This window comes from Balaenoptera ricei, chromosome 11 (genome assembly GCF_028023285.1).
Source record: "Balaenoptera ricei isolate mBalRic1 chromosome 11, mBalRic1.hap2, whole genome shotgun sequence".
NCBI lineage: Eukaryota > Metazoa > Chordata > Mammalia > Artiodactyla > Balaenopteridae > Balaenoptera > Balaenoptera ricei.
In genome coordinates this window covers 77535854-77549914 of record NC_082649.1, presented here as the reverse complement: position 1 = coordinate 77549914, position 14061 = coordinate 77535854, and the positions used below count along the sequence as shown (strand labels likewise).

General features: G+C 36.8%; 1 protein-coding gene across 24 annotated transcripts in view; it reads left to right on the top strand.

Moving 5' to 3' along the window:
* The window catches only part of FHIT (fragile histidine triad diadenosine triphosphatase), a 1501610-nt gene that overhangs the window by 974930 nt on the left and 512619 nt on the right, over window positions 1–14061 (top strand). The window contains exon 2 of one of the 24 annotated variants that reach the window (XM_059940104.1): window positions 6505–6615. The exons of the other annotated variants lie outside the window; for them this stretch is intronic. The gene's annotated coding sequence lies outside the window, so the exon portion shown is untranslated. The remainder of the gene's footprint in view (window positions 1–6504; window positions 6616–14061) is intronic. 24 annotated transcript variants of the gene reach the window in all.

Here is a 14061-nt window from a genome sequence, read left to right as displayed (position 1 = left end):
ATGCTGAATAATATTCCATTGTATATATATACCACATTTTCTTTCTTTATCTTTTGACAGACACTAAGGTTGTTTCCATTCTTGGCTTTTGTGAATAATGCTGCATTAAACATGGGAATACAGGTATCTCTTTTCCTTTGTATATATACCAAGAAGTGAGATTGCTGGATCATATGTTAATTCAGTTTTTTAATTTTTGTATTGTTTTCCATAGTAGATATACCAATTTACATTCCCATCAACAGTTTCCTCTTCTCTACATCCTTGCTGACACTTTGATTATAGCCATCCTGATAGTTGTGAGGTGATATCACATTGTGGTTTTTATTTGCATTTCCTTGATGATTAGTAATGTTCAACATCTTTTCATATATCTACTGGTCATTTGTATGTCTTCTTTGGAAAAAATTGACTAGATCCTTTGCCCATTTTTTAATTGTGTTTTTTTTTTTTGTTTTTGTTTGCTTTAGAGTTGTATGAGTCCCTTTTATAGTTCGGCTATTAACCCCTTATCAGATATATGGTTTGCAAATATTTTCTCCTGTAGGTTGCCTTTTCCTTTTCTTGATTTTCTGTTTTGTTTTGTTTCTGTGCAGAGACTTTTTAGGTGGAAGAAGTCCCACTTCTTTATTTTTACTTTTGTTTCCTCCATTTTCAGTAGCACATGCAAAAAGTCACTGCCAAGACCAGTGTCATGGAAATTTTCCTCTACGTTTTCTTCTAGGAGTTTTACCATTTAAGATATAAAATTTAAATCTGTTATCCATTTAGAGTTGATTTTGTGTATGGTGTAGGATAAGGATTCAGTTTCAGTTTATTAATTTCAGTGGAGGTAGGGGTGAGAAAAATCTTTCAGAACCACAAAAAGTTTGGATTTTTGTTCCTACTATCATAATTTAATATGCCATTAAGTACAAGATTCCACATATATAATCTTGAAAAGTATCAGGTAAAGTCATATGCTTTTCAGAGTAGGGCATACTCTTTGGAACGTCATGTGTCAAAGACATAATGTACTGGCCAATTAAGGAAACAGTTTTACTCAGACTATTGCACAAGAAGAAGACTCATTAACAAAGAACATCTCAAAGAAAAGGAGAGGGTCATGGTGTTTCATAGCGGCAGGTAAATAAGGGAATCCTGATGAAGCATGGCAGGGTGGATCTTTCATAGAAGGGTAGGAGAGGGTTTCTTAACTATCCCTGTTTTCTGGGAGTACAGGGTAAAGTTCCACATTGTCAAATAATTTACCTGGGTCTGTAAATCCACAGGTTAGGTAAATCACCTTCCTGGAATGTCAGTTTTAGTATAGTATTTGTGAGTGGAGTTATTATCTTTCAGGGAATCCTATGTTATATTATGGAGTGGATAAAAAAAATCTGTATACATTTTTAAGATAAAGCATGAGACTTTATAAAATCTCTGCTTCTGTTATTCCACTTTATTTTCTCCTCCTCCCCTTTCTTTCACCCTAGTGAAGCAAATAGTAATTTTGTTTGCCTGTATTATTTCCATGAAAAAGTTTGAGAAGCATGGGTCTAAAGCATCCATAGCAGCTATTTATATTGAACACTCTACAAACACTTCCACCACATTTCAGGTGAAAAAATTAGCATCAACAAAGGAAGAAAACTGGGAGAGTGAAATGTGTATCTGGGACCCAAGGAATTGCCTTTGGCCTATATGGGAGGATGTGAATGGGTCGGAAAAGTAGAATGAAAATACAACTGACAGAGTAGAGTATTTATAATGTTGGGTTTGAACTGCATGGTGAGGTCTCTGGACTTAATTCATTTGGCAAGTGGTGCCCATTGAAAGCTTTTGAGTAAAGGATGGACCTGTGAGAAGCTGGACATTTAAAATAAATAATTTTTGGCAATAGATAAAGTCTTGACTGTCATACATATATAAAAATAACAGTGTATTAAAGATTTTAGTTAATTCATAAGGGAACCCACAGATGTTGTAATTGGTTCAAAAGAGAATTAAAAAAAGTTTAACATTTATAGAACGGGAATATTGAGATGAATGTACAGATGGAGTCCAAACTGGTTTTTCTGCGGGTAATGAGGCTGGATGGAGTGTGGAGGAAGTCAATTAAACCTCTACCAGACAGGAAATAATTTTCATGTCTAATATTTGCATTACTATCAGTTACCAATAACTTATAGAGTTGTAAAATAGCTCCAACAATGAACAGGAATAGGCAGTGCATCATTTTCCACTGAAGCACACATTTTTTTTTTTCCCTAAAGGACTTGCTAGAAGCTGGATATTAGTAAGATCATAAGTGTGAAAATTTGGTTTGACGAGAAAAAAACTAGAGGCATTAAGAACAGTTAGGAGATTATTGCAATGTCCAAAAGAGAGGAGTCTTGAAGGGTGTGACTGGGGTGATGGTTCTGGATTGGAGCAGAGTGGAAGAAGCAAGTTACTAAGTCAAGGTGGGATCTACCAAAATTATCAATTCATTACAAGTAGGAGGTAAAGAAGATGAGCCTGGTGGCTAAGACTGGACCAATATTTGGATCCTCGATCTGCCTAGTCATGTGACAACTGTGAGGGGATTTGATCTCTTTCATCTTGAGTTTGCTCATCTATAAAATGGCATTAAAACACCACCTATCTTCTAGTTATGTGAAAATTAAATAAGGTAGTGCATATAGTGCACATTAAGTAAGCTTGACTCAAAGTAAAAGGTCAATAAATGTTGGCTGCTATTGTTACTATTATTCCATCTCCACTCCACTTCCTTTTTTACCCCTTCTTTAAGGTTTTAAACCTGGATTTGGGGAATCTGAATTTTAACATACTGATTGATCTGGGAGTCGTCCTGAACAGAGTAAGGGTGAAAACCAAGGAGTGAATGAAATCATTACCTGAGAAAAAGGGCGTAAGGCTAGAAGATTCCATTTATTAGGCGAAAAGAAGTCAATGAAAAATAGGTCGATGGGTAGTGCTCATTACCCTTTATTATCAAATCACAGTGTAAGGAGAGAATTGATCTAGGAAGAGTCAGAGAGAGAAGTTAACCAAGCAGGTAATATAAGAGAGATCAGGAGGAGAAGGTTCAAGAAAGAAGGATGAATTTAGTGGAGTGGGGAAATTTGGGAAGCTTGATGTTGATGATGAGAGACCTAGGGAGATAAGATATTCAATGCTGCAGTGCAGTTAAAGCATATGAAGGCTAGGAAAATGTGCAAATTCTCTCATTATTGTCTAATATCAGTTACTAATGACTTTTAAGACACATGGGGTGAGAGTTTAGCGTAGGCACTATAGAGAATTTAAGGAGTCAAGAAGGGAGGATGAAGAGCTAGCTGAGTACTGGTAAGCACAGTGGAGGTCCCTGAGCTCAAGATCATCTGTATAGGGTATCATGGTGATCTAGTCGTTAGAATTCATGCATTTTTCACCACAATTTACTTTTGAAAACCAAGCTGTAAAGCAGATCTAATGTACTAACTTAAAGTGTTTCACTCGGGGGCTGAGTTCCTAATAAGGACTGGGCATGACATAAGCCATAGTACTGACCATAAACACCAATTATTGATATCTGTCCTTGCCCATCCAGGGCTGCAGACTGATGTTATCCATGGCCAGCTGGAGGCCCACAGACTATTTTTCCTGGTCCTCTTGGCTTTATTTATTTACTTTTTTTTTTAAGAAAATATGAAATAGCTGCCACAGTTTTAATTGGGAGATTTCATATACAAAATTTAGATTTTGTACTTTGAAAAAATCTCCTCCTCTGGCTGTACAAGGCCTGCAGTCCATGCATGAGAGCAGTTAGTGAGTGACCTAGAGTCTGCTGCCTTTGGATGATGCTTGCTCTGCCCAGTTTATTGCAATCCCCACTCTTCCCTATCATCCTTAGAGCAAGTCAACTCAACTCATTTACTCTACCTGCCAGGCCCCTGTAGACTCTATCTTTGCAACCCATGCTCTATCCTACTCAGTTAATGTTCAGGCCTTAGAATTGTTTCTGTGTTGATTGATGTTTAAACCCTGGGAAATCCCTTTACCCCCTAGATAGATAATACTGAAATGTATTTCCACAGCTCATTATATTCATCTAAGGTGAGACAGAGTTGTTTACACCTCTATCAGAAAAGCAGTACATCATATCTATGCAATTTATTAACTTTACAGAAAAGTTAGGCAGGAGGAGAATTCTCTTGACACTTATTCTTAACCTAAATCATAAGGAAAAGTTATTATAATTCTGCCATCTGTTCAACTTTTTAAAGCCATTTTGGTAAACTTAATGCTAATGCAAAATACATGCCTTAGCACTAATTAACCGAAAAATCTGTTTCATTCTTCTCAGATAATGAAAAAATATGTCAAGGACATGATTTCTTAAAGAAAATCTAATTTATGGTACTTAAGCCTTTAAACCACCCTTGTGATGTGCTCGTGAACACAACCATAAGAATAACAAAAAGTCACATCAAATATTCCCATTAGGAAAATCCCCAGACTACAAGCTTTAGACATTTACAATTACAATTTAGATTGCTATTTCCACTTAAATAGTACAGTCCTTTTTGGCTGATAGAAGATTTTTGTATTGATTTTGTGGGGGGAGGGGAGGGATTGGAATGGAGGACTGAAGAACATGGGGAGTGTCTGTAAGGCCAATATTGATTTAATGTCCAAGTCCAAATACCGCGTTAGTCCTCTAGAAACCTAATTAATTGAAATATGTGCTAGTTGAGTATATTTATATTAAATGTTATTGGCCAATGACTTTTCAAACCTCTCTAGCTTTCTTTTGTTATAGGAATAGGATGAATCCAGTTTCATTATGTTTTTGCTTAACTCTCTGTGTTTTGAACTCGTTTTATTTTCCTGTCACTGTTCTCTTGTTTCTATTGTGTCTTTGGTGTATCATCCCCAGGTTGTCTTGGAAAAATAATATTTGTATTTGATCACAAGCCTACTCAAAACATCTTGCAATGATTCTTTATTTTCTGTTAGATAACATCTAGAATCCTTAGGGTCTTTACCACCTGTTTTCTGGTTATATTTCCCACTGTCCACTGTACTAAACTCTTCACTTCAGGGAGATGATTTTACTCAAGATACTGAATACATCTCATGCAAGGCTTAATGTCACTCTGTTTTGCAGGGGTGATAAAACTTTTCATTCTTTTCTGGAATACCCAAGCCATCCTACCATAAGGAATAGCTAGACACAAATGATGAGGATAGCGACAGTGAGTGTGTGCATGCATACGTGTGTGTGTGTGTGTGTGTGTGTGTGTGTGTGTGTGTGTCCACCCATGTGTGTTGAGAGAGAGAAAATAGATATGGCAAAATGTGAATACTTGATGAAGGATATACAGAAGTATTTCTTGTATTACTCTTGCAACTTATTGTGGGTTTGAACTATTTCAAAATAAAAAGTCGTAAAGAAAAGAAGCAGTTGGGATCAGATCAGTTACAAGTGGAGTTGGCCAGTTTGGGGATATATACCAAATGTATTTAATTATTGCTAATATTCATAGGTTCCCTGTACTCTCTGGAGAAAGATATTATATTTTGTCCTGGTCTTTTGTTTCACCAGTTCTTCAATTGCCGCTTCCTGAGGGTGAACATATTGGTTGATAAGAAGGTAGATTTAGTACTATATTAATTTTCAGAGTGAAGTTGTGACTTCTTTCCTCCCTTGTTTCTAGACATTTAGTGGTGAACATCATACAGTCTCTGTGTTAAGGAGCTCACAGTATTGGAGGAGACAAAGGAGAAAGTCAGTGATAGCAAAACAGGGAGAAAGGTGTGACAATTTCAGTATATTTGACACATTTTTCTACGGTATTTGCAGTTTTGACTCTACATGGATTTGATATCACATCCTTACTGCAATGTTTTTATAGATTATTGCCAACTGCTACACTGACTGAAATGAGTAATATCCTTTGTCTCATTGCACATCATTCCAAATTGCTATTCAAAACAGTTGTTCTTAATAACTGGAAACAGGCTGGAATATTTCTCATCCATGTGTTTTATTCTTCTTAAAATATTTATTCAGAATACCACAAGGAATCTTCCCTTTCTGACATTCATTGATGATTTGCTAATGATATCCTTCATTATAAGTAAAATTTATATTAATTATGATTAGCCTTTTTTTGGGTGTATGTATTTTAATTTGCTAAATTGACTGTACAGTGGTAATTAAAGCTTAGAAATGCAAGTAGCTTGAACACTTCAACATTCTTTGTTTCTTTAGCAGTTTGCTAGACCAGAAAGTCCATGAGGCCACAGTCTCTACCTTTTTATCCAACTATTTTTGGAGAAACTACTGTTTCCCAGGTGCAGTGCTAGCTGCTGGGATAAAGATGTCTACCACCATCCAATTCCTACCCTAGGGGAGCTTCAAAACTTCACCAAATGTGGACTTTTAGGGCTGAAGGGATCCTTTGCAGACATCTCTCTTCACTATCCAGAGACAAATGATGTCAGAATACCCTCATCTTTTTTTTTTTTTTGCAGTTCCCAAGATAAAGTGCTGCCATTGTTTTGACCATTTGTGCAGATTTTATTTCACATGGTCTGATTCATCTTTGTGTGGCATCAAGTATCTAACGGAGCATCTTAAACAGTGTAAGTGTTGCAAAAATATTTTTGAATGAATATGTTAATATGCTTGCATTCAAAATTTGTCATACAGCTAATGATTAATTCAGATACATACGGAAATATCTGACACATGTTTGGCATTTGTGAAATGAAAGTCTTCTCCCTTTAGTCTAGTTGGTTATCTTTGGAATACATTTTCTAGAGTCAGTGTGAATCTTAGCTGTTCTTGGAATGCATTGGAATGCCTTCATAAATTCAGAAACAGTGTCATCTGCCCTGTTATTATGTAGTATATGGAGAAGGAGCCATGTCTGACTCTTACTTGTGTGTTTATCATGCCTTGCATATAGTCAGCACCTGTTAAATACTTGTGGAATGAAGGAGTAACAGGCATTTGAGATACAGGTAAGTTTTCTGTAGGTAGGAATGGAAAGGGTATGTCAGGTAAAAGAAATGGAATGAGCAGTGACCCAGAGGCTGGACAAGGTTAAGATGAGTTGAAGGAATGTCTAACTAGAAATGTCTAGACTAGATCAAGGATGGTTTAGAGTTACCTGCAACACACGTGGATATTATCTATGGAGTCAGAAACTAGAATAACTATTCTCATGCTCATGTTTTAACACTTGTCCTATAATTTGTTTTTTTTTTTTATAAATTTATTCATTTATTTATTGGCTGTGTTTGGTCTTCCTTGCTGCGCGCGGGCTTTCTCAAGTTGCGGCGAGTGGGGGCTACTCTTCGTTGTGGTGTGTGGGCTTCTCATTGCAGTGGCTTCTCTTGTTGCAGAGCACAGGCTCTAGGCATGCAGGCTTCAGTAGTTGCGGCACGTGGGCTCAGTAGTTGTGGCTCACGGGCTCTAGAGCGCAGGCTCAGTAGTTGTGGCGCATGGGCTTAGTTGCTCCAGGCATGTGGGATCTTCCTGGATCAGGGCTTGAACCCGTGTCCCCCACATTGGCAGGTGGGTTCTTAACCACTGCGCCATCAGGGAAGCTCACTAGTACTATAATTTAGAATGCAGTCTTGGGAATCAGAGAGATGGGGTTTCAATTTTGATTCTTCCACTCATCAGCTGGATGATAATAGGCCACACAACCAACTTTTTTACTATTTTCTCATATTTTTCAAATGTTGCTGATAATACGTTTCCTCCAAGGGGTTGGGTGCCTGGATGGAGTGAGTCCTTACTTACCCGAGGTTGATGATGGTTGGTGTCATCATGATCATTATTCCCTTTCTGCTCCCTCTTTGGAGAAAGCTGAATATTCTATAACATCAGCACAACTTGTTATAGCTTCTCTTGGGAACATATAATAGTCAAGTGCTATTGACCTGAAATTTAAAGGCCTCTGGCAGTTTTTTATGGATGTGATATACTTTGTTGCTAGAAGTAAATGCAATTGGAATAGCTTGATCCAGTGAGAGTTATCTTTCCTCTCTCTTGCATAAAGCTCAAAAGGTGTATATCTTCACAAAACTTGTACCAGTGAGGCAAATGTAAAACCCACAGGCAAGTAATAGGCTTTGCTTGTGCATTTCCTAGGGGCTACTTAAAACTACCTCTTGCGTAAAGGATGCCAAATAATCATACTGTCAGGTTTCACTTTTTGTTTTGGTTTTGATTACACACTCAAACAATTTAATAATTTGGGGGAAGGCCTTGGATGGGGCAGTTGTGGAGCTGAAAGAATCTTGTTTGGGCAACTCATTCCAAGGGGGCTGTACACATCAACGTTCATCACTTAGCAGGCAGCAGAACCTCATCCAAGCATTGGTTGAAAATCCCATGGTCTTTTTTTTTCCCTCTAAAGGAAGGTACCCTGGAGTAGTGGGTAATTGCCAAGCCTGAAGAAGAAAATTATAATAAAAATGAAAAGATGAAATTACTTAATTGCAACATAGTTACTCCAGAAATCTTCACGATGAATGGGAAAATTTAGCAGAGCTCTTAAATGTCACTGTAATTTAGCCCCGTGCCCCAGAAACTCTAAATTGTAATTGACCCTAATTATATAAATACCCACTGGTGAGAAAAGATGTGTTTTTTAGACAGCTTTCCTGCTGCTGAACTTCACTAACAAGTCACTCATGACTTCAACAGATGTTTTGTGCTTCTTTGGCTGAGGGGGTCCTTAGGAACCAACTTTCCTCTCCATTCAGGAGCAAATGATACAATAATGCTCTTAGAGTGTCAGCATATGAGGTAAAAAATGGGCTCCTTTAATCATTGCTCAGACTGTTTTGCTTGCCTGTAAGGATAATTTCACTTGCAAGCAACAGAAAAACAGACCCATTCTAGGTTAAGCAAACAGTGACATTTATTGTCTCAAATAATTGAAAAGTACTAGGTTTGGCTTTAGGTGTAGCTTTATCTCTGTGTGCATGTGTGTGTGCGTGCGTGTGTGTGCACGTTTTTCTCTGTGTGTGTGTGTCTGTTTCTCTATCAACTATTTCCTTGGTACTGAGTTTAGTCTCCAGCAAACACTCTGATCATGGTCCTAACATGATTACTCTCAGCTATGAGCCTTCCTCTTTCCTCCATTTATGTTCAGTAGGAAAAGGGAAAGGCACTTCCCATAACTGTGGAACAAAAATCCTGGGCTTCATTCTGATTGGTCCAAATTTAGTCTCTTGACCATCTCTGAGCCAGTCAAAATGGCCAGGGGGACAGACTTATGCTGACTGTTCTGTGGTAGAGCTGTGGAGGCCCAAGTGATGCATTCAGCTTCCCCCCAGGGTACATGTATCCAGAGTACATGGGTTTTGTGGCAGAAAAGATGCTATTTCCAAGAGAAGAGTAAATAGATATTTGTTGTGTCAAAAGAGAAAACTGTACAGAATGTTTTTCCCCAACTTTTTAGCAACAGGTTTCCCCCACCAAATTTTTGGTGTAAAAATTGTTAGACATTTGGAGAGTTGCAAGAATAGTGAAACAAACACTCATCACCAACCATTTAGGCTGAACAATTGTTAACGTTTTTTTAGCACTCTATATTAAGTGGCAGGCTATATCCTGTTTTGTTCCAACTCTTGACAAATTTCTCAGAATTTCTTCAAATGAAGATTTTAAAAAGTTCAGTACTTGAGGATTCAAATGGAAACTAAATGTCATTTCCACGGTGCTGAGTCCTTTACCTGCCTTCTCTCTTTTGTTCTCTTTCCGAATACAGCCAAGAATCATTCTATTTTCCAACAAGCTGTCTTGTACACCCTGAAGGGAATATTATAAGATTAAATGCCGAGTAGCAGTCTTCGAGCAAGGTGAATGCTTCTCATTACACAGATCCCCAGTTGATCTCCTAAATGTAATTTCCTGATAATGTGAAGCTTCTGAATTATTTATTACCTCATATTAGATCAGGAATATTATTCCTGAAAATAAATTTGTTATCATCAGCAAATCAACTTTTGAAAGTTTTCTGTATCAAAGAATCAACCAGGGAGTAGATTTTGAATTCTTAGGGGAAAAAACTGAAATTATTTATTTTGAGGCCTGTTTACAGCTAGGTGGTTCAAATGCAGATGAAGAACCATACACTGAAGAATTACAGTTTCTGGATATGGTGATAAGTAATTCATCTAGTGTTTATTATACTGAGTAAGTCTGGCTACAGTCCTGAAACTCAGTAAAAATTGTACACTGAAGTAATGAATTTCAGACATTTCCTATTCATTCTTTTAATAAACTTATTTATTTATTTATTTATTTATTGGCTGTGTTGGGTCTTTGTTGCTGCACGTGGGCTTTCTCTAGTTGCAGCAAGCAGGGGCTATTCTTTGTTGCGGTGTGCGGGCTTCTCGTGTTGTGGAGCACAGGCTCTAGGCACGGGGACTTCAGTTGTTGTGGCTCACGGGCTCTACAGCTCAGGCTCAGTAGTTGTGGCTCGTGGGCTCCAGAGTGCAGGCTCAGTAGTTGTGGCTCACGGGCCTAGTTGCTCCGCAGCATGCGGGATCTTCCCAGACCAGGGATCAAACCCGTGTCCCCTGCGTTGGCAGGCAGATTCTTAACCACTGCGCCAGAAGTCCCTCCTATTCATTCTTGAAGATGACATCTTTTCTCCTCTGATTGCTCCATGTGATATTGGTAAAAATAAAGGAGATTTACTGGCATTAGGTTGGTGGTTAATCATAACAAAAGGAGTTAGTTAGTATTTCTTAATACTAAGGGGCCAAGCACTTTACTGAGCCCCTAAACATCTTCTTTCATTTAATTTTCTAACAACCCAGTGAAGTAGACACCATTTTTTTTTCCCATTTTATAGATGAGGAAACTGAGAGGCTTAGGATATTATGGAACTTCCCCAAGACCAAACAAGTGATAAATTATGGCACTTGGTTGTGAACCTATGTTAATATGAAATGCTGTTTATTCAATGCATAAAAATTGGCCCAGATGTGACAGAGCTGTACAATTGAGAATCCGAGTCTGTAAATGATCATCATGAACTTTAAGATAAGATCACTGCTATTTTTAGACATGCATGTCAGAATGTTGGATTTTATAAACCCAAGTCTTTTCATGGCAGAAATGATTTAATAAATCTGTCTGTATAAGTATTTTTAATAGACTTTATTTTTTAGAGCACTTTTAGACTCAGCAAAATTGAGAAGGTCCAGAGATTTCCCATATACCTCCTCCCCCATTATCAGCATCCTCCATTAGCATACCATCAGAATGGTATATTTGTTACAGTCGATGAACCTAAGTTGGCGCATTCTTATCACCCAAAATCTGCAGTTTACATTAGGGTACACTTTTGGTGGTGTATATACTCTGGGTTTGGACAAATGTATAACGCCATGTGTCTACCATTACTGTATCATACAGAGTAGTTTTACTTCTCTGAAAATCCTCTGTGTTCCACCTATATAAGTATTTTTATGCCATATACTAAGTCATTCTAACTTTCTAATACTTATTAAACTGTTTAGGAAAGCTAATTCCAAAACCCAATAAGAGAAGAAGGACCATTTAGCAGGTCTAGAATTTGTCTCAACTGCAGCAAGAAGCGTTGTAGGCTGTGTGGAGAATTTCATAATTTATAAGTTGGTAAATTCCAATCGAAGCTGAAGAGCAAACCAATTCCCATTAAATAGAGTAAACATAATTTAGCAAACCTGGCCATGGAGCTTGAACTCCTCTCAAGAGATGACTGCTTAGAGACAGTTAACTCTCACCCTTAAAATGCCTTCTGTAGTTCGTGTCCGTAATTTTGGGCACTGGACAGAGATGTGACCAATATTCACCTTGTGGCTTTCAGCCACCTGCTTTGCCTAATTAAAGACTTCCATTTTCTGCTCTGCTGGCCTCGTAATTTGCAAATAAACAAAATCCACAGGACATTTGATAGGAATGTTAAAACAATCTATGAACCATTTATCTTTCTCATTTGTAAAGTGTAAAAGGGACCCTTTCCCTTTTTTCTCCCTTGCCATCTTAGGAGGACTTTTTCCCTTTCCCTCTAGAAGTAAAGAAGTCATATAGAAATGGATTGGTATTTCTCCTTTAAAGATAACAAGAGATATATATATTTGGTGGAGGTACACTTTTTTAGTGTAATTTCTCTAAAAAAGTAATTCATTTCTCTACCTTTTATAATTTTCTACTACTTTCCATTTCTACCTCACTTGTTTCTGTTACTGCAGTGCCTCTTATGATCTGCCTGATTCCGTACTTCTCAAAACTTCTTTCTACAGCACAGCCAGGGTAAACTGGGAAGCTTATAATATAAAAATAAGCATTTTTAAGCAGAAAATTATGATGTGAGTTAATGTTACTTACTTTAGCATAAACATATGCAAAGTTATGGAGATACTCTTTTCTATTTTTTATCTTTTGATCTTATGATTATTTTGTAAAAACTAATGTATTCAGTTATTTGCTTCTTTGTCACATAGAAGGTAAACACACAGATAGTTTTGTCTAATTCATAATGGCCATCTACTAGTCCATTGTATGATTGTGACAGAATTTACTGAACAATTCCCAGTAATGAGATTTTTTTCTAATTTTTCCTGATATTAAAAACATTTCTTCAGTTAACTTCGTTGTACATTAAGTTAGGCCCACATGTGTTCTTTCAGAAGAAAATTGACTGGAATTGGAAATTCCAGATCAAGGGATGGGAACATTATGCATATTGCTTAATCATCTTTATAAATACTTATGTCATCCTCACTGTCAGTTTTTTTCAGTTACGAAAGAGTTTCCCCCCGTAATATGGTAGGTGAAAAAAGTTCCTCAATGAAGTTGTAAAGTTCAGTTAATCAGTTGTTGGTTAGGTTGGTTAACTTCATGCGTTTGTTGGCCATTTGTGTTTCTCCAGGATAGAGGGCAATTATGAGCAAGTATGTTGAATATCAAACCTGAAATTCAGACCTTTCAAGGGACAACGGTTCTGAGAATTTTTCTAGCCTCCTTGTAGGCTGAGCTTCAGCTATGGGCCCTCTAATAGAAGCTGTATGCATTGATGGTTAACAATATGTACATTAGAGGATTTTTTGCTACATTGGAATGCAAAATTATTACCTGCAAGGAAATGAAAAGCGAGGGAACATTCAGAAGATCTTTGATGTAAAATATGTTTCTGTACAGATTTATTGTGGTTATTTTAATTATAGTCATTAAATGAAGCTCATGACTTCTGGAATTCATATCCATATTCTCTATGCTAGGGGATCTCACTACTGATATAGGCTGTATTTCTGTCAACCGTAGTGGATTAGTTGCAGTTTTTACCTTTTAATTAAACAGTTTCTGCCGCTAAACACAATTTTGAATTATTTAATAGTCCATATTACTTTAGTCAGTGCACACTGCTTGAATTATTTTAATTATGTGAAGCTATACATTTTTTATGATATAGTTTTCCTAAAAATGAGTTGACAGTAATTATTCTTTTGAGATGTCAGGAATATCTTAGTATATTTGAAAATAATTATAACTAAAATTAAAAGCCAAGCTGATCAAATGTAAAATATTTTGCTTCAAAACATGTGAAATATACAGAATTTTAGATAAAACTCCCATTCTGCATGTTGTTTGTAGTCTCTGTCTTATAAACAAGCAGCATGTGTAGTAAATACTCTTGTGCACAATTCAGAAGATGGGAGATGATCCTAAGGATTAGACTTTGCATTGAGGCCTCATTTCAGAAATGAATTGCTTTCCAATTTTGTGGCTTTTTTGGCAACAGAGTTTGTTTAGATGATGCTCTCATTCTTAAACAGAAATCAGTCAGTCCGAAAGCTATTTACTGTTAATCAGCATGAATTTTTGTGATGCGTTCATGATTATCTTGTTACATTATTCCAAGTTATATTCAGAGGTATTACTTAAATTTCTAGTTTTAATAAGATTAAATGAATAATTCAGCACAGCTTTGAATATTATAGATCCTGGGAAATTATTTTTAGAAAGTAACAATAGTGTGACATTTCTTCTCATCTCTTTATTTAAAAAAAAAAAAT